Genomic DNA, 22,517 nt, shown 5'->3' on the forward strand with positions numbered 1-22,517 from the left:
ACCAGTAACCACCGCTGAGGCTGGACCGGCCGCGGCGCTTTGGCGGGCCTGGGGCTGTCCTCCAGCACTCCAAACTCTCCTCACCTCGTACCAGTTCCAGGCGGCCGAAAACTCCCCTAGCTAAATGTAACGTTCCATCCAGTCATATGGATTTACTCGTGCGTTCCATGCTTTCATTGCATCACTTACCGCTTCGTTTCGTTTGATGGACGTGGCTAACGTCCTTTCCCAATCCTAATTTGAGCTCCGGTCTAATTACATGGTAGTTTAGGGAGTTACACTAATCTTCACTAGTTTTTCGAAGTGACCAGTTCGAATCTTGATAGCGGAAGGAAGTTCATCGCCAGTATGCCGATCGTAAGGTGAGGAGGTTTTGTGAGGCTGCGGTTCTGTTTACTATTCTGTGTGTCAGTTTCCAGCTTAATTCTCCAGTGTGCTCATGAAACGCCCACGAAAACGATGTGGTTGGACGACTGACTAAGCAGAGACAGTTTGCACATAGGAAATTACCTTCCTCGATTCCTTCCCAGAATGGAACAAATAAGGAAGCAGGTAACACTGATAGCACGCACTTACCGCAAAGTCGATGACTGAAGTGTGTGGCAGTTAATACCTCGCACTTCTGGAAAAATCACACTAAGTTCCTTGTCTGGCCGTTCATACTAACTTTCTGCATAGTTTGCTTACATAACGTACGGTGCTTCACAAGTGTGGAAATGATTTGATTGACGTCCTGACTAGTGTTTATCAAATCGAACTAATATTTCTCAAATGTTCTCGTCATAGACAGTTCGTTTGACAGGGCGTTTGAAAAAGACACATCACATTTAACAATGCTATATCTTCTATGAGGGTGAGCCAAATGAAAACCTTAAATAACAATTCGAAATTTCGCGTCGTTATCCTGTAAGTTGGTAAGTGTGCTACTAACAGCGTGCAGAATGGCCTGTAGGTGGCAGCATGGCGCAGATGCACACATACCATCGTAGTATCAGTATAAAGATGGCCGCCCCACTTGCGACTTGCACCAGGGAAGAACAGCGTTCTGTTATTTGGTTTTTGCGTAGTGAAGGTGTGAAACCCATTGAAACTCATCGACGAATGAAAGTTCAGTACGGTGATGGATGTTTGTCACAGCAGCAAGTCTACGAATGGAGTAGGAAGTTCGCAAACGGTGTGACTTCAGTGGATGATGCTGATCGTCCAAATCAGGCACAACGAGTTGTGACTCCACAGAACATTGCAGGAGTTGAAGCCATATTGAAGGAAAACCGCCAAGTGACACTCAATGACATTGCAGCATGTTTACAGATTAGTCATGGGTCAGCACACCACATTGTGCATGATGTGTTCCAGTTTCACAGAGTGTCTGCAAGATGGGTGCCACGGCAGCTGACTCCTGAAATGAGAGAACGACGTGTTGATGCTTGTGAAGAACTTCTTCGGCGCTTTCAACGAGAAGGTGGGGGACGAAACCTGGGTTCACTTCCACCGTCCGGAAAAGAAGAGAGTGAGCAAGGAATGGCGCCATTCCTCATCATCAAACCACAAAAGTTTCGAACAGAACCATCAGCAGGGAAGGTTATGCTGACTCTCTTTTGGGACGAAAAAGGTGTCATTTTGGAGCATTACATGCCTAGACGGACCACTATCACCAGTGCATCATACACAGATCTCCTAAAAAATCATCTGCGGCCTGCAATCAAATCAAAGCGACGTGGACTGCTGTCAGCAGGTGTCCTTTTGCAACATGACAATGCAAGGCCCCACACTGTCCATACAACAGTTGCAACAATCACAGTCCTGCATTTCGAATGTCTTCCTCATCCACCATCCTCACCAGACCTTGCCCAAGTGATTTCCATATGTTTGGACCACTCAAAGACGCAATGAGAGGAAACAAGTTCCGTTCTGATGAAGAGGTACGCCAAGCGATGCATGAGTTGTTGTGCGGACTACCAAAATAAAATTTTTATAAGGAATGTATGCACTTTATAAGCGCTGGAGGACTTGCATTGAGCGTGGGGGAGATTATGTTGAAAAGTAATACAGCTTAGTACCACTTACGCACAATAAATATTATTTTAAAAATATTTAAAGTTTTCATTTAACTCACCCTTGTACATGAATGAAGATGAAGACTTTTGGAAATACACTGACGTAAGAAAAATCACAACACCAAAAAGAAAATTAATGTAGAGTAATGAAATTTATGACTACATATGTCTAAGTGACATAGGCGGCACAGTTTTCTGCAAGCGCGAGATAAGTCATTGCAAATGTCAAATGCTGGTACATTAATAACTGGTCTAACCGCCAGAATGTTGAATGCAAGCATGCAAACGTGCATGCACTGTGTTGTACTGATGTCGGATGCCAGTTTGTCGGATGGAGTTCCATGTCTGTTGCATTTGGTCGGCCAATACAGGTTGGAATAATGCTAGCTGTGGATCGTGCTGGAGTTGTCGTCTGATAATGTCCCATATTAGCTCGATTGGAAACAGATCTGGTGATTGAGGAGACCAAGGGATGTCGACACTCTGTAGAGCATGCTGGCTTACGACAGCGGTATGTGGACAAGCGTTATCCTGTTGGAAAACAGGAACCGGCTCGTGGAACCGACTCGTGGAGATAACATCTTGGACCTACTGATAACAAACAGACCCAAACTTTTCGACTCTGTAAGCGCAGAATAGGGAATCAGAGATCATACATGGAAAAAGTTCAAGGCAATCGTAAAATGCGTTTTAGACAGGTACGTGTCGAGTAAAATTGTGAGGGGCGGAAAAAAACCACCGTGGTTCAACAACAAAGTTAGAAAACTACTGCGAAAGCAAAGAGAGCTTCGTTGCAAATTTAAACGCAGCCAAAACCTCTCAGACAAACCGAAGATAATGGACGTCAAAGTTAGCGTAAGGGGGGCTATGCGTGAAGCGTTCAGTGAATTCGAAAATAATATTCTATGTACCGACTTGACAGAAAATCCTGAGAAGTTCTGGTCTTAAGTTAAATCAGTAAGTGGATCGAAACATCATATCCAGACACTCCGGGGTGATAATGGCATTGAAACAGAGGATGAACGAAAGGTTCCAAATGATTGGAAAAGAGCACAGTTGGTCCCAGTCTTCAAGAAGGGTCGTCGAGCAGATACGCAAACTATGGACCTATATCTCTGACATCGATCTGTTGTAGAATTTTAGAACTTGTTTTTTGCTCGCGTATCTGGTCGTTCCTGGAAACACAGAATCTACTCTGTAGGAATCAATATGGATTCCTACCCAACTCGATTTATTTGTTCATGAGACACGGAAAATATTAGATACAGCGTCCCAGGTAGATGCCATTTTCCTTAACTTCCGGAAGGCGTTCGATACAGTTCCGCACTGTCGCCTGATAAACAAATAACAGCCTACCGAATATCAGACCAGCTGTATGGATGGATTGAAGAGTTTTTAGCAAACAGAACACAGCATGTTGTTCTAAATGGAGAGACGTCTACAAACGTTAAAGTAACCTCTGGCGTGCCACAGGGGACTGTTATGGGACCATTGCTTTTCACAATATGTAGAAATGACCTAGTAGATAGTGTCGGAAGTTCCATGCGGCTTTTCGCGGATGATGCTGTAGTATAAAGAGAAGTTGCAGCATTAGAAAATTGCAGCGAAATGCAGGAAGATCTGCAGCGGATAGGCACTTGGTGCAGGGAGTGGCAACAGACCCTTAACATAGACAAATGTAATGTATTGTTCTAACATTCTGCGTGGTGTCTGTTGTTCTATGTCGTGTCTCCCTACCACTTTCGCGCAACGACGCTCTGAGCGTGTTTTTTTAGGGAATTGACTATTTTGAACCTGGGACCTGTTGCTGGTAAGGAGACGCCAGACCACACATGACATGTAGAGTTCAGAAGAGTTCAGTGAGACTAGCGATGATATAACCAAATACTTAATGTTTTCAGCGTCAGCTCCACTGCACACCCTGTAAAAGAATCTTAATACTAACTAAATTTAGTGGAAGGGGTTCAAGGCTTTCCTATTTTTAGTTAGCTCGTAAAATAACGTCTAAAAAGCAGTTAAGTTTACCATTGGAAATTTTATTCTAGTCACAAAACATTGTTTATAAATTGCACTATTGATAAAAGGTAATGATGATAAAAACCAACTGCGTTCAACAAAAATGTGAACGAATAATCCCTGAATGGGTTTCCAAGTTCTACAATGGATTGAAAGATGACCTACGCCATATCACATCTGTAAACTAGGTTTAAATTAAGTTTCACAAAAGAGAAAACTATCATTATGGTCTACAGTGACCCTCAATTATCTTTAATTACTTATCTAACTTGTCATAAATTACAGTGGTTGATGTGGCTTCTCAGTAATTTTATAACAGAAAAATCATCGCGTTTCAGATTTTAACTTACTTAGCAAATGTGAATACCATGAGCTTTAATTGATGATCGACACTAGTATTACACAAAATGGGGGTGTAACAGATGAGACTTCTGCAGTTCTGAGTGAAGCTTTATGCGCTGTTATGCGGCATCGCTTGCGTTCATTACCTTGTCGTTGGTTAGGCAGTGTCAGGGGGCGTCGGTCGGCACAGCTCCACACACCTCGCCGACTCGGAAGCAACTATCTCCAACTTCTACCTTACTACAATTTACCGAAGATGGTTTAAAAAAAACTACCTAGCTGTGTTCTCATCTGTCTCAGTGTTAACCTTAAGCTCCGCCTACAAAAATTCTGTCTATCCAATGAGAAACGTTATACTTTTCGTGGTGGGGCAATGTTTTTAAAGTTTGCAACGTAACAGAGACGCGAAAAAGTCTCACGCTAAAAGTTGCAGCTGGTGTGGCCCTTTTAGTGTTATCATAAGATCTATACTGTTCCTCTGGAGGGCTATAGCTTTTAACATGGGCTGGGGGGGGGGGGGGGGGTGGTCCTGGTGGTTAGCTGGATACGTGGGTGTCCGTCCCTTATCGTAAGACCTTCTAGCTTATCACGGTTCTGCTCTCGGCTTCTGTTCTCGTTTCTCCCCTCGGAACTGCGTCTGTCTCACGGTGGGAAGGTATGACATGCATTTAGGCATTCTTGTGTTAGTCTGTGGAATTCCATTTGCTGACTTGTCACTCGTATTACTTTGGTTAATTTAATGTCACGATTTATTCGGAGCTATGTGAAAATCTACTGGATTTGCTTATCATGTCAGGGTTTTCATGGAAGGTGTTGGATTTGCCTGACACCTTACATTATGAATACATAGAAAGAAGGATCCTTTATTGTATGATTGTAAGATAGCGGAAGAAACACTGGTAGCAGTTTCTTCTGTGAAATATTTGGGAGTATGCTTACGGAACGATTTTAAGTGGAATGATCATATAAAATTAATTGTTGGTAATGCAAGTGCCAGGTTCAGATTCATTGGGAGAGTCCTTAGAAAATGTAGTCCATCAACAAAGGAGGTGGCTTACAAAACACTCGTTCGACCTATGCTTGAGTATTACTCATCAGTGTGGGATGCGTAGCAGGTCGGGTTGACAGAGGAGATAGAGAAGATCTAAAGAAGAGCGGCGCGTTTCGTCACAGGGTTATTTGATAAGCGTGATAGCGTTACGGAGATGTTTAGCAAACTCAAGTGGCAGACTCTTCAAGAGAGGCGCTATGCATCGCGGTGTAGTTTGCTGTCGAGGTTTCGAGAGGGTGCGTTTCTGGATGAGGTATCGAATATATTGCTTCCTCCTACTTATACCTTCAGAGGAGATCACGAATGTAAAATTAGAGAGATTTGAGAGCGCACGGAGTTTTTTAGGCAGTCGCTCTTCCCACGAACCATACGCGACTGGAACAGGAAAGGGAGGTAATGACAGTGGCACGTAAAATGCCCTCCGGCACGCACCGTTGGGTGGATTGCGGAGTATAAATGTAGAGGTAGATGTAACACCGTGTGCCGGTTGGCGCAGTGATTAACGCACTTGAGTAGTAAGCAGGAGATCCCGGGGTCGAATCCCGGACTTGTACACATTATCACTCGTCGCCGCTGATTCCGCTTAATGTCGCGATGCAGCTGACATCAGTAATCCCTTTCCTCTCCTATCTCCCCCCCCCCCCCCCCCCCCCCCCCCCGCCTTAAAGCTTCAATTTATACGTAATTTATCACAGCTGCGGATTCCGTGTGGTGTCTGTTCTCTCGGACATGTCCGAAAAACACACACCAAGCATTCATGTAACAATCCCTATAACTTTGGCACCATAGAAAATGGTAAGGACAATGTACAGTTGTCGACGGAACACAACGTACTGGTAGTTGGGCATTGATATTACCGCTGTGCAGTCGCCTTGTCACTGTGGTGTGACAGATGGCGTGCCTCACAGACCTGTTAATTGTAACTGCAATTCCACCTGTTATTTTACGTGAATCCGCTTTTGCCTGCTGTTGTAGTGGGGTTGGTCGACCGTCTTCTGTGGTTCGGGCAACACTGGCTGCGGCTGGGAGTTCTCTCCGCGCACGTGAAGTAACGCTGCACCGCGCTCGTGCGATAAACCTGTCACACTTCATGAAGTCATCCAGACGTTGTCTCCAGCCCACTTTGTAATCAATAACAGCCGTGACTGCACGCTGTTTGACACATGCTGACTTTTCCCGTTCCGTCAACTGCCTCGTGTTGCCGCTATAGCGACACTGACCTCACGTCATGTGACGTTCAGCTTTCTGTGGATAACTGGGAGACCCCCAATAACATGCTCATTCATTTCCACCGAGTACTTAATATACAGGGTGGTCCACGGATCTCAAGAAATAAGTGTCAAACCAAAAATAACTACAAAGAACGAAGCTTGTTACCTTGAAGGGGGAAACCAGATGGCGCTATGGTTGGCCCTGTAGATGGCGCTGCCATAGGTCAAACAGATAATAACTGCTTTTTCTTAAATAGGAACCCTCATTTTTTATTGCATATTCGTGTAGTCCGTAAAGAAAAATTAATGTTTTAGTTGGACCACTTGTTCGCTTTGTGATAGATGGCACTGCAATAGTCACAAACATATGGCTCACAATTTTAGACAAGCAGTTGGTAACACGGAGGTTTTCTAAATTAAAATACAGAACGTAGGTACGTTTGAACATTTTATTTCGGTTGTTCCAATGTGATACCTGTACCTTTGTGAACTTATCATTTCCGAGAACGCATGCTGTTACAGCGTGATTACCTGTAAGTACCACATTAATGCAATAAATGCTCAAAATGATGTCCGTCAACGTCAGTGCATTTGGCAATACGTGTAACGACATTCCTCTCAATAGCGAGTAATTCGCCTTCCGCAATGTTCGCACATCCATTGGCAATGCGCTGACGCATGTTGTCAGGCGTTGACGGTGGATCACGATACCAACTATCCTTCATCTTTCCCCACAGAAAAAAATCCGGGTACGTCAGATCCGGTGAACGTGCGGGCCATGGTATGCTGCTTCGACGACTAATCCACCTGTCATAAAATATGCTATTCAATATCGCTTTAACCGCACGCGAGCTATGTGCCGGACATCCATCACGTTGGAAGTACATCGCCATTCTGTCATGCAGTGAAACATCTCGTAATAACATCGGTAATCAGCATACATTGCACCATTTAGATTGCCATCGATTGTCCTTCCTCCCATAATGCCGCACCATACATTATTAACCCGCCAAGGTCGCTGACGTTCCACTTGTCGCAGCCATCGTGGATTTTCCGTTGCTCAATAGTGCGTGTTATTTCGGTTTACGTTACCGCTGTTGGTGAATGACGCTTCGTCGCTAAATGGAACGCGTGCAAAAAATCTGTCATTGTCCCGTAATTTCTCTAGCGCCCAGTGGCAGAACTGTACACGACGTTCAAAGTCGTTGCCACGTAATTCCTGGTGCATAGAAATATGATACGGGTGCAATCGATGTTGATGTAGCATTCTCAACACAGACGTTTTTGAGATTCCCGATTCTCGCGCAGTTTGTCTGCTACTGATGTGCGGATTAGCCGCGACAGCAGCTAAAACACCTACTTGGGCATCATCATTTGTTGCAGGTCGTGGTTGACGTTTCACATGTGGCTGAACATTTCCTGTTTCCTTAAATAACGTAACTATCCGGCGAACGGTCCGGGCACTTGGATGATGTCGTCCAGGATACTGAGCAGCATACACAGCACACGCCCGTTTGGCATTTTGATCACAATAGCCATACATCAAAACAATATCGACCTTTTCCGCAATTGGTAAACAGTCCATTTTAACACGGGTAATGTATCACGAAGTAAACACCATCCGCACTTGCGGAATGTTACGTGATACCACGTCCTTATACGTTAGTGACTATTACAGCGCCATCTGTCACAAAGCGAAAACAGTGGTCCAACTAAAACATTCATATTTCTTTACGTACTACACGAATATGTAATAAAAAATGGGGGTTCCTATTTTAAAAAACGCAGTTGATATCCGTTTGACCTATGGCAGCGCCACCTAGCGGGCCAACCGTAGCGCCATCTGGTTTCCCCCTTCAAGCTAGACGAATTTTGTTCTCTGTAGTTTTTTCGTTCGATGCTTATGTCGTGAGATATTTGGCCCGGTCACTATCAATGGATCATCCAGTATAAAGTTACTTTATGTCATCCCTAAGTTTTGCAGAGTGATGCAATTCGCGCGATTATGTTGCAGGAATGAAATAAAACTGATATTTCGATGATAATCACACCTGTCAATAGCTGCCTTCCTTCATTTGCTTTTCACAAATGTTCAAATGCTCAGTTTACTTTCGACAAATGTGCACCTGACGTGAGGTCAACATCCAGACGATGGTGATAGTCGAACCATACATTTACGAGCATGGCCGATGTAACTGCATTCAGCGCTGGTGCCACGTGGTGCCGCTGTTCACTTAAAGTTGACGGAAGAGAAGGTAGAGGGATAGAGTCGTTTACAAAATATCACCACACCCCGAAAAAAACAGAAAACGGAAAGTCGCATATCGCGAGGTCAGGCGAGCTTTAGCAACTAGTGACGCAATGCGGGGGCCGAAAGCGACTTAACGGCCGTTGCGTCATTGGGGCAGCTAATTGGTAAGGAAATGCTGTCGCTGCGATGTAGCCGAATTCCAGCTGTGATGTTGCCCTTACATCTGGGCAAGATTGTCCACTAAGGCTGTGTTCACAGTGCCACAGGCAACAGTTGCCAGTCGCCATCGTCGGAGGTCGCCCAGTAAGATCGGCCGTCAGCCTGGTCACAGCGTCCGATCCCCTTCATCAGCTTTCGGCGGAATCACGGAGGTTAGGTTAAATTAGGTTAGATTAGATTAAATTGGATGAGTTTATGTTAGAATCTATTCTATTTATGAACTACGTTAGATTTTAGCCTGGTGTGGGATGGATATCACGACACCTTTGTTCTTGGAGACGAGTGCTGAACTGCGGCTCTTGCTACTAAAAAGACGCCGAATGCATGTGGATGAGGTGTATCTGCCGCGAAAAGATAGTGACGAGTACTGTACACTCTGTCGTCATTTATCGGAATAACTCAATAAGTCTTATGGATATATGAGATGTAGGGAGAAATGTGCTTTTAGCCTACCCCTTTCATGCGCAATTTGAAGATACCTTCCCACGCACTTCAGGGCCCAAAGGATTCAAGATTCCCACGTCTTGCTGCTGCTTCCATCTGTAGATTAGAATGAGAAACATGTTAAATCTCCCGCCGCTGCCAGCAGTTGCATTGGCAACAATTGACGGAGTGTTATTTGTCTGTTGTGCTCAGTTTTCTGGCAGAAAGACGTTTTGGCGTTATTTCGTGGATTTGTTTCTTTATTTGCGGACAGTGGCCATTGTAAGTAACTTTACGGTCTTTATTTGACATTTTGTGCGAGGTTCTTCATGTTAATGTATGAATGAAAATTTCTAGTCCCTTGTAACACATTTGTGATATGTTGTAGACATGTGGGAATATTTGCTCCCACAGTCAAAATTGTCTACACATCTATACTGTTTCACACATTTAGTATAGACAATATGCCTGTCTGTTGAGATGTTATTAGGCATATTATTTACCTATCTTAGGTAATTCATTAGAGAATTACTTTATCGGAGAGGAAGCCGTGCACGAGTATCTATTCCCATTCTCTGAGGATGAGTCGGTTTCCGACACTCAATCAGACGTTGTTTCAAACAGATGAGGAAAATAATATGCTGAATATCCACTCATGGTCTCCTGATACTTTTGATCAACAAATAGCTCAGTAGTAGACAATGTTTCAGCCTATGGAATGTCTTCGAGCTCTGAAGGATAGCAATGAAAGCCCTGAAACTGACTGGGATGTCTCAGTGTTCAGACATAGATCTGTTACAGAAAGCTTAGCATTGCCAAACAAAAAAAAAAAACAAACAAAAAAAATTCTCAAAAACGGGTCGTCCATACGAGTATTTTCTTGATGTGCTGTTGTTATGGTCTTCAGTTCTGAGACTGGTTTGATGCAGCTCCCCATGCTACTCTATCCTGTGCAAGCTTCTTCATCTCTCAGTACCTACTGCAACCTACATCCTTCTGAATCTGCTTGGTGTAGTCATCTCTTGGTCTCCCTCTACGATTTTTACCCTCATCGGCGAACCTTAAAGTTTTTATTTCTTCTCCGTGGATTTTAATACCTACTCCGAATTTTTCTTTTGTTTCCTTCACTGCTTGCTCAATATACAGATTGTATAATATCGGGGAGAGACTACAACCCTGTCTCACTCCCTTCCCAACCACCGCTTCCCTTTCATGTCCCTCGACTCTTATAACTGCCATCTGGTTTATGTACAAATTGTAAATAGCCATTCGCACCCGGTATTTTACCCCTGCCATCTTCAGAATTTGAAAGAGACTATTCCAGTCAACATTGTCAAAAGCTTTCTCTATGTCTACAAATGCTAGAAACGTGGGTTTGCCCTTCCTTAATCTAATTTCTAAGATTAGTCGTAGGGTCAGTATTCCTCACGTGTTCCAACATTTCTACGGAATCCAAACTGATCTTCACCGAGTTCGGCTTCTACTAGTTTTTCCATTCGTCTGTAAGGAATTCGATTTAGTATTTTGCAGCTGTGACTTATTAAACTGATAGTTCGGTAATTTTCACATCTGTCAACACCTGCTTTCTATGGGATTGGGATTATTATATTCTTCTTGAAGCCTGGGGGAATTTCGCCTGTTTCATACATCTTGCTCACCAGATGGAAGTGTTTTGTCAGGACTGGCTCTCCCAAGGCCGTCAGTAATTCCAATGGAATGTTGTCTACTCCGGGGACCTAGTTTCGACTCAGGTCTTTCAGTGCTCTGCCAAACTCTTCACGCAGTATCGTATCTCCCATTTCGTCTTCATCTACATCCTCTTCCATTTCCATAATATTGTCCTCAAGTACATCGGCCTTGTATAGACCCTCTATAAACTCCTTCCACCTTTCTGCTTTCCCTTCTTTGGTTAGCACTGGGTTTCCATCTGAGCTCTTGATGTTCATACAAGTGATTCTGTTATCTCCAAAGGTCTCTCTAATTTTCCTTTAGGTAGTATCTATCTTACTCCTAGTGAGACAAGCTTCTGCGTCCTTCATTTGTTCTCTATCCATCCCTGCTTAGCCATTTTGCACTTCCTGTCGATGTCATTTTTGAGACGTTTGCATTCCTTTTTGCCTGCATCATTTACTGCATTTTTATATTTTCTCCTTTCATCAATTAAATTCAATATTTCTTCTGTTACCCAAGGATTTCTACTAGCCCTCGTCTTTTTAACTACTTGATCCTCTGCTGCCTTCACTGCTTCATCCCTCAAAGCTACCAATTCTTCTTCTATTGTATTTCTTTCCCCCATTCCTGGCAATAGCTCCCTTATGCTCTCTCTGAAACTCTGTACAACCTCTGGTTCTTTTAGTTTATGCAGGTCCCATATCCTTAAATTCCCACCTTTTTGCAGGTTCTTCAGTTTTAATCTACAGTTTATAACCAATAGATTGTGGTCAGAGTCCACATCTGCACCTGGAAATGTCTTACAATTTAAAACCTGGTTCCTAAATCTCTATCTTACCATTATATAATCTATCTGAAACCTGTCAGTATCTCCCGGCTTCTTCCATGTATACAGCCTTCTTTTATGATTCTTGAACCAAGTGTTAGCTATGATAAAGTTGTGCTCTGTGCAGAATTCTACCAGGCGGCTTCCTCTTTCATTTCTCAGCCCCAGTCCATATTCACCTACTACGTTTCCTTCTCTCTCTTTTCCTACTACCGAATTCCAGTTACCCATTACTATTAAATTTTCGTCACCCTTCACTATCTGAAGAATTTCTTTTATTTCATCATACATTTCTTCAATTTTTCGTCATCTGCAGAGCTAGTTGGCATATAAACTTGTACCACTGTAGTAGGTGTGGGCTTCGTATCTATCTTGGCCACAATAATGCGTTCACTATGCTGTTTGTAGTAGCTTACCCGCATTCGTATTTTCCTATTCATTATTAAACCTACTCCTGCATTACCCCTATTTGATTTTGTGTTTATAACCCTGTATTCACCTGACCAGAAGTCTTGTTCCTCCTGCCACCAAACTTCACTAATTCCCACTACATCTAACATTAACCTATCCATTTCCATTTTTAAATTTTCTAGCCCACCTGCCCGATTAAGGGACCTGACATTCCACACTCCGATCTGTAGAACACCAATTTTCTTTGTCCTGATAACGACATCGTCTTGAGTAGTCCCCGCCCGGAGATCCGAATGGAGGACTATTTTACCTCCGGAATATTTTACCCAAGAGGACGCCATCATCATTTAATCATACAGTAAAGCTGGATGCCCTCGGGAAAAATTACGGCCGTAGTTTCCCCTTGCTTTCAGCCGTTCGCAGTACCAGCACAGCAAGGCCGTTTTGGTTATTGTTACAAGGCCAGATCAGTCAATCATCCAGACTGTTGCCCCTGCAACTACTGAAAAGGTCTCCCTATACGATTTTTACCCTCCACGCTGCCCTCCAATACGAAATTGGTGATCCCTTGATGCCTCAGAACATGTCCTACCAACCGATCCCTTCTTCTGGTCAAATTGTGCCACAAACTTCTCTTCTCCCCAATCCGATTCAATACTTCCTCATTAGTTATGTGATCTACTCATCTAATCTTCAGCATTCTTCTGTAGCACCACATTTCGAAAGCTTCTATTCTCTTCTTGTCCAAACTATTTATCGTCCATGATTCACTTCCATACATGGCTACACTCCATACAAATACTTTCAGAAATGACTTCCTGAGACTTAAATCTATACTCGATGTTAACAAACTTCTCTTCTTCAGAAACGCTTTCCTTGCCATTGCCAGTCTACATTTTATATCCTCTCTACTTCGACCATCATCAGTTATTTTGCTCCCAAAACAGCAAAACTCCTTTACTACTTTAAGTGTCTCACTTCCTAATCTAATTCCCTCAGCATCATCCGACTTAATTCGACTACATTCCATTATCCTCGTTTTGCTTTTGTTGATGGTCATCTTATATCCTCCTTTCAAGACACTATCCATTCCGTTCAACTGCTCTTCCAAGTGCTTTGCCGTCTCTGACAGAATTACAATGTCATCGGCGAACCTCAAAGTTTTTATTTCTTCTCTATGGACTTTAATACCTACTCCGAATTTTTCTTTTGTTTCCTTCACTGCTTGCTCAATATACAGATTGAATAACATCGGGGATAGACTACAGCCCTGTCTCACTCCCTTCCCAACCACTGCCTCCCTTTCATGTCCCTCGACTCTGCCATCTGGTTTCTGTACAAATTGTAAATAGCCTTTCGCTCCCTGTATTTTACCCCTGCCACCTTTAGAATTTGAAAGAGAGTATTGCAGTCAACATTGTCGAAAGCTTTCTCTACAAATGCTAGAATCGTAGGTTTGCCCTTCCTTAATCTAGCTTCTAAGATAAGTCGCAGGGTCAGTATTGCCTCTCGTGTTCCAATATTTCTACGGAATCCAAACTGATCTTCCCCGAGGTCGGCTTCTACTAGTTTTTCGATTCGTCTGTAAAGAACTCGCGTTAGTATTTTGCAGCTGTGGCTTATTAAACTGATAGTTCGGTAATTTTCACATCTGTCAACACCTGCTTTCTTTGGGATTGGAATTATTATATTCTTCATGAAGTCTGAGGGTATTTCGCCTGTCTCATACATCTTGCTCACCAGATGGTAGAGTTTTGTGGGGACTGGCTCTCCCAAGGCCGTCAGTAGTTCCAATGGAATGTTGTCTACTCCAGGGGCCTTGTTTCGACTCAGGTCTTTCAGTGCTCTGTCAAACTCTTCACGCAGTATCGTATCTCCCATTTCATCTTCATCTACATCCACTTCCATTTCCATAATATTGTCCTCAAGTACATCGCCCTGTATAGATCCTCTATATACTCCTTCCACCTTTCTGCTTTCCCTTCTTTGGTTAGCACTGGGTTTCCTTCTGAGCTCTTAATATTCATACAAGTAGTCCTCTTTTCTCCAAAGTTCTCGTTAATTTTCCTGTAGGCAGTATCCATCTTACCCCTAGTGAGATAAGCCTCTACTTCCTTACATTTGTCCACTAGCCATCCCTGCTTAGCCATTTTGCACTTCCTGTCGATGTCATTTTTGAGACGTTTGTGCACTTGTGATTCCTGCAACCAACTGAGCGAGTTTGAAAAGGGTGCAATTGTGGCCTTCCGAATGGCGGGATGGTACTTTCGGAGAACTGACATATACGTTCGACGCGATGCGTCAGTGTTGCAATGATGCTTCTATCAGTGGTCACATGAACACGCGTACGAGGTTCTGAACTTCCCCGCAACAAAGACGCCAGCCAGGGTCGTGGTACTGTAAGGGCAATAGTGGCAGATCGTACAGTTACCACAGCACAGACAGTAGGGCTTGTAATCCCAGACCTGGCAACACGAACTGTTGCGAATATACGTTCGACGCGATGCGTCAGTTTTGCAATGATGCTTCTATCAGTGGTCACATGAACACGCGTACGAGGTTCTGAATTTCCCCTCAGCAAAGACGCCAGCCAGGGTCGTGGTACTGTAAGGGCAATAGTGGCAGATCGTACAGCTACCACAGCACAGACAGTAGGGCTTGTAATCCCAGACGTGGCAACACGAACTGTTGCGAACCGGTTATTAGCAGTGGAACTACGGGTACTCTCACCTCTAGCCCCTCTTCCAATCACAGCTCGACTGATGCCGCCAGAGGATCATTTGGAATGGCGCGTCGTGGGCTTCAGCGTGAGAGCAAATCCTGCCTGCACGCAAATGATTGTCGTTTGCACGTAGGGCGTAGACGTGGTGAAGGCTCTCTCGTACAATGCAATCAGCCAAGACACACTGGTTCCACCCCAGGACTTATAGGGTGGGGCACGATAAGATACAACTCTCTTTCGCATTTGGTGTTTCTGGAAGATACACTGACCAGCACTCGGTGCATGCAGAACGTTGCTAGACCCGTTTCTTTGCCCTTCTTGCAAAGAGGAAGGTGATGTGTTGTTCCAACAGGATAATGCTCGCCCATTCATTGCAACGCGCTCTGCAACTCATGTGTCAGCTTCCCTCGCCAGCACGGTCTTCGGAATTGTCCAGTCGAGTGGCTGTGCTGTATGATGGGACGGGAACTGACTCATCAGCCAACAATTCTTACATAATCAGGTGAACAGGTCGACCAGGCGTGACGTAACGCACCCCAGGACAGTATTCACCATCTGTACGATCGACTGGATCTCAGAGTGAGGGCCTCTGGAGATAACGCCATGTACTAATGTCGGTGCTTCAGCACAGGTCGATACCTGCCTCTCAGGACCGCTTGTGTTACTGATATGTAAATATAATCATTTCATTTACCCCATATGCACTGCTGCAAGAACGAATCTTGACTGAATTTGAAACCTCTAAAAGGGTGTAATAATGTTTTCCGACAGTGTAGTTTAGCTTGTGTGATAAGTATGTCTCAATTCTACTGTCAGAGATCCATGGTACTAGGTGAAAAGTATGTATATAGTGAGCGCACTGTGTGAGGAAGATGTTCGTACACCAGTTTCACAACTGTAACCTCCAAACGTCCACCACATTGTGACACGCATTACCACTTTTTTACAATTGAAATTATACCTAAATTGTAGACAACATTCCATTAGAACTACTAACAGCCTTGGGAGAGCCAGTCCCCACAAAACTCTACCATCTGGTGAGCAAGATGTATGAGACACGCGAAATACCCTCAGACTTCAAGAAGAATATAATAATTCCCGTATCAAAGAAAGCAAGTGTTGACAGGTGTCAACGTTACGAACTATCAGTCTCATAAGTAACGGCTGCAAAATACTAACGCGAATTCTTTACAGACGAGTGGAAAAACTGGTGGACGCCGACCTCAGGGAAGATCAGTTTGGATTCCGTAGAAATATTGGAACACGTGAGGCAATACTGACCTTACGACTCACCTTAGAAGAAATCGTAGAGGGAGACCAAGAGATGGATACACTAAGCAGATTCAGAAGGACGTAGGCTGCAGTATGTGCTTGGAGATGAAGAAGCTTGCACAGGGTAGAGTAGCATGGAGAGCTGCATCTGCATCAAGCCAGTCTCAGGAGTGAAGACCACAACAACAACAACAACAACAACAACAACAGCTAAATTATGTAATCAGTATTACAGTCTTACGAACCAGTGGCAGTATTAATGAACTTTAAAAAATAATTTAGTCTCATTACAAAACCCAGTGGAACGCATTTGTTCTTACGCCTCAGGACGTAATTGCTCCAAGGATGGGATGCACTGTTCTGGGAGGAAGCTGAAGATTAAGTGGGTACATCGAATAATAAATGAGAAGTTACTGAATAGTATTGAGGAAAAAGATATTTATGGAACAACTTGACTAAAAATAAGGGTCGATTGACAGGAAACAATCTGAAACATCAGGTAACAGTCAGTCCGGTAGTGGATGGAAGCGTAGGGGAAAAAATTACAAATGGAAACGAACGTTTGTATACAGGTTCATATGAGTGTAGGTCACAGCTATATTCAGAGATGAGACGCCTTTCACAGGATAGGACCGAAAGATGCATCAAATCATTCTCGGATAGGAAGCCCACAACAATATTCCCTGTAAACAGATGCATAGTGCAGTCGTAGAATGGGACCCGGTGAGAGTGACAGACAGCTCAGAGTTTCCTCCTCGCCTTTCCTTTGCAAGCGACGGACGGCGTGTTTGTGGAGGCGTCGCTGGCGTGACGTGTGGTGGGCGGCCTGTTTGCCGGCTGCTGGGAATGTAGGCACGGGGACAATGGCGGCGCGCTCCGACGCACCTCGCTGCTGCTCGACCACTTCCGCTGCTGTCTCGCGTCTCGACCGTCGCCAAAGTCACGGCCGGAGCTGCCCTCCTCTCCCTTCCCCCCCCCCCCCCCCCCACCCTTCCCCACCCAGCAACACAGAGGATTCCCCCACCTACTTCTCTCGTCGTCACGACAGGTCACTAACGACTCCTTCCGCATATCACTGAAGTTCATTAGAACGCCGACTCACACTGGATGCAACGGAACGGAAGGCGAGTCACCGTCGAACGGTAATACACTGACGGAAGAAAAATCTCAGTACCGAGTAGGACAGTTGGAAGGCGTGCTTCTAGATCCGAACGATGACGTCTATTCAAATTTCGTGCCGGTCACGTAAGAGTAGCGCAATTAGCGCGTCTATTTTCTTTTCATTTTTTTTAGCCCCTCCACACTCACACAAGCATGGTGACCAACAGACCAAAAGGTCTACTGTCACCTCTGCGTTGTTAGTATTAAGAATAGAAGAGATCACAGGAGCGAGGAGCTGCGATATTATCCGTAAGTCTGGGTAGGGTTACCCATTAATTCGGGTGCATGTGCGTGATAGAAGTGGTCGAAAAACCTCAACAGAGTCAAGCTTGAAAGAAGAGCGGCTAGAAGGGCAGAGGGAAAAAAGTACCAAAGGAAAAAAACCTCTGCGACAGTGTCAGGTTGGGTAGTAAGGACGGTGGCGGTTTCTTGCTATCTGCGACAGATCGTGCAAGGTTATGTTAGCGGTTGGGTATCATGCATCAGTACCATAGAGGCAATGCCAGATTGTCAAGGAACGATCAGTCCTGTCGAAGAGGTGAGCGCTGCTGCTGCTCGGCCGTCGATGTCTCCTGGGCCAGCTGCTGCTGCTGCTCCTGTAACATAGCCATGTTGTAGGTTAGTCGTTTCGATGGTGCTCTAAGGAACTGGCAGTGTGATATGCGTTGGGGGTTAGTTTGTGAGTCGTGTATGGGTCCCCTGCGATTGCCAGTTCTCATGGCAGAGGCTCAGCTAGCAAGTCAGTGACTGAAGTGCAAGGGCTCGCCTCATTGTGTCGTTTGCGTAGTTACGAAGTTACCATAGATGGCTAGTTCCTAAGGAGTGTCTTTAGGCGCTTGTGTTTCCATCTATGGTTGTGTGGATGTGGATCGGGTTTGCTTTAAATACACGCTGTAACGGTTGTGAGCGCTGGTTACCTTTGAGATTGCACTTGGTGAGTTGGCGTTAGTCAAGAATGCCTTTGAGGCGATATACAGGGTGGTCCATTGATCGTAACCGGGCCAAATACCTCACGAAAAAGGCGTCAAACGAAAAAATTACAAAGAACAAAACTTGTCGAGCTTGAAGGGGGAAACCAGATGCAGCTAAGATTGGTCCGCTAGATGGCGCTGCCATAGGTCAAACGGATATCAACTGCGTTTTCTTAAATAGGAACCCCCATTTTTCATTACATATTCGTGTAGTACGTAAAGAAATATGAATGTTTTAGTTGGACCACTTTTTTCGCTTTGTGACAGATGGCGCTGTGATAGTCACAAACATATGGCTCACAATTTTAGACCAGCAGTTACCAACGGGTAGGTTTGTTAAATTAAAATACAGAACGTAGGTACGTTTGAACATTTTATTTCGATTGTTCCAATGTGATACATGTACCTTTATGAACTTAGCAGTTCTGAAAACGCATGCTGTTACAGCGTGATTACCTGTAAATACCACATTAATGCAATAAATGCTCAAAATGATGTCCGTCAATCTCAATGCATTTCGCGATACGTGTAACGACATTCCTCTCAACTGCGAGTAGTTCGCCTTTCGTGATGTTCGCACATGTATTGACAATGGCCTGACGAATGTTGTCAGGCGTTCTCGGTGGATCACGATAGCAAATATTCTTCAACCTTCCCCACAGAAAGCAATCCGGGGACGTCAGATCCGGTGGACGTGCGGGCCATGTTTCGACGACCAACCCGCCTGTCATGAAATACGCTATTCAATACCGCTTCAACCGCTCGAGAGCATGTTGGAAGTACATCGCCATTCTTTCATGCAGTGAAACATGTTGCTGTAACATCGGTAGAACATTAGTAGTAAATTAGCATATATTTGCACAATTTAGATTGCCATCAATAAAATGGGGACCAATTATCCTTCCTCCCATAATGCCGTACCATACATCAACCCGCCAGGGTCTCTGATGTTCCACTTGTCGCAACCATCGTGGATTTTCCGTGCCTCAATAGTGCATATTCTGCCGGTTTACGTTACCGCTTTTGGTGAATGACGTTTCGTCCCTAAATAGAACGCATGCAAAAAATCTGTCATCGTCCCGTAATTTCTCTTGTGCCCAGTGGTAGAACTGTGCACGACGTTCAAAGTCGACGCCATGCAATTCCTGGTTCATAGAAATATGGTACGGGTGGAATCGATGTTGATGTGACATTCTCAACACCGAGGTTTTTGAGATTCTCGCGCGGTTTGTCTGCAACTGACGTGCGGATTAGCCGCGACTTAGCTGCTTGTGCATCATCATTTGTTGCAAGTCGTGGTTGACGTTTCACATGTGGCTGAACACTACCTGTTTCGTTAAATAACGTAACTATCCGGCGAACGCCCCGGAAACTTGGATAATGTTGTCCGGGATATCGAGTAGCATACATAGCACACGCCCGTTGGGCAGTTTGATCACAATAGCCATACATCAGCACGATATCGACCTTTCCCGCAATTGGTAAACAGTCCATTTTAACACAGGTTATGTATCACGAAGCAAATAACGTCCGCATTGGCGGTATGTTACGTGATACCACGTACTTTATGAGTTTGTTGCTATTACAGCGCCATCTATCACAAAGCGAAAAAAGTGGTCCAACTAAAACATTCATATTTCTTTACTTACTACACGAATATGTAATAAAAATTGGAGTACCTATTCTTAATAAATGCAGTTGATATCCGTTTGAACTATGGCAGCGTTATCTAGCGGGGCAACCATAGCGCCATCTAGTTTCCCCCTTCAAGCTAGACAAGTTTCATTCTTTGTTGTTTTTTTTCGTTTGATGCTTATTTCGTGAGATATTTGGCCCTGTCACTGTCAGTAGACCACCCTGTAGACGCCTTTATCAGCACCTCACTAAGTTTTAAAGCGGTCGTGTTATAGGGTTAGAAGTTTGATGTTCCTTCCGCGATGACTTGGCAGGAATATAGCCACTGTAAATAGTTGTTGCCAGCTGTGGTCACGACAATGTACGGTAGGAAGAAGATCGGCTCCGGACGACCACGTTGCACTTCCTAGAGGGAAGGCCATCGTGTTCGGCCATCGCACCGTAGTGCATCTGCAGCAGCAATTTGAGCTGCATTTGGGACCGTAGTGACACAACGAACTGTCACAATCCGGTTAGTTCAAGGACAGCTCCAACCTGAAGCCCTGTAGCATGCATTCAATGAGCCCAAACCACCGCCATTTGCGACTTCAGAGGTGTCAAGCGAGAGCTCACTGGTGGGCAAGGAAGAGGACTGTTGTTTTTGCTGGTGAAAGCCTCGGTGTCAGCGAAGGCCACATGTTGATCAGAATGGGACTAGTTGAGGGCCTGTAGCCAACCTGTTTGCGTGCCAGACACCCAGCACCTACACCCGGAGCTAGCGTATCCCACGCACACTCCACTGCAAATTTGTAAGCCAGTCTGACGATTCGACCTGTTGTGCTGCCATTCACAAACAGTATTCCAGAGATTCTTTTTCCAACATCGTAACTCTCACCGACATAAAACAGTGGGAAGCCAGCATGCTCTACAGAGTATCTTGACCTGCTCGATCCAAGATCGGCCGACCTGTGTGTACGAGCGGTTCTAGGTGCTTCAGTCAGGAACCGCGCGACCGCTACGGTCGCAGGTTCAAATCCTGCCTCGGGCATGGATGTGTGTGATGTCGTTAGGTTAGTTAGGTTTAAGTAGTTCTAGGGTACTGACCTCAGATGTTAAGTCCCATAGTTTCCAGAGCCATTTGAACCATTTGATTCAAGATTTGAATCCAGTCGACCACATAAGGGACAACATCAGACGACTGCAGCATCATCCATAAACCTTGTATTGACCGACCAAGTGCAACAGGGGTGGAGCAGCATCGTACAAACTGACATACGGCACCTGTACAACACAATGCACACCGCATGCTTGCATTCAACATTGTGGCGGTTAGATTGATAATTGATGTAGCAGCATTTCACATATTGGTTCAAATGGCTCTAAGCACTATGGAACTTAACATCTGACGTCATCAGTCCAATAGACTTAGAACTACTTAATCCTAATTAACCTAAGGACACCAGACACAACCATAGCCGAGGCAGGATTCGAACCTCCGACCGTAGCAGCAGCGCCGTTCTGGACTGAAGAGCCTAGAACCGCTCGGCCACAGCGGCCGGCCTTCACAAATTCACAGGCTTATCTCGCACTTACAATAACCTGTGATCTTGCAATGTTAATCACTTAAATGTGCTACTTAACAAACGTAATCCTGAAATTTCATTACTTAACAGTAATTATTTTTTGGTGTTGTCATTTTTTTCTTTTGTGTTTGTTCAATCAAGACGGAGCGACAAAACAATGTCTATATCTAATGTTACACTCTACGCAAGCTTTTAGGGCATTTCGTGTATTGTCCCTTTCCAACCTTTCCTGTTCCAGTTGTGAATTGTCAGCGGCAATATAGTTAGCTGGTATGCCTCCATGTAATCTCGAATCAAACTAATTTTGCCTTTACCTTACCCTTTTCTGTCATGATATGCTGCGAACTATAGATGAAGGGAAGGTGGTAGATTCAGTAGTTTCCAAAAAGCCCCCACTGCTGACAGTTAACGAAGGTGCGAACACATGGAGTTCTTTCCCAGATACGTGAATGGCTCCAAGACTTGTTAAGTAACAGAACTACGTCGTACTCACAGCAAGTGTTCGTCACTGACACGGTTCAAATGGCTCTAAGCACTATGAGACATCTGATGTCATTAGTCCCTAGACTTAGAACTACTTAAACCTAACTAACCTAAGGACATCACACACATCCATGCCCGAGGCAGGATTCGAACCTGCGGCCGTATCAGCAGCGCGGTCCCGGACTGAGGCGCCTAGAACCATTTGGTCACAGCGGCCGGCCGTCATAGATATG

Source organism: Schistocerca gregaria, chromosome 7 (assembly GCF_023897955.1).
Source record: "Schistocerca gregaria isolate iqSchGreg1 chromosome 7, iqSchGreg1.2, whole genome shotgun sequence".
Lineage (NCBI taxonomy): Eukaryota > Metazoa > Arthropoda > Insecta > Orthoptera > Acrididae > Schistocerca > Schistocerca gregaria.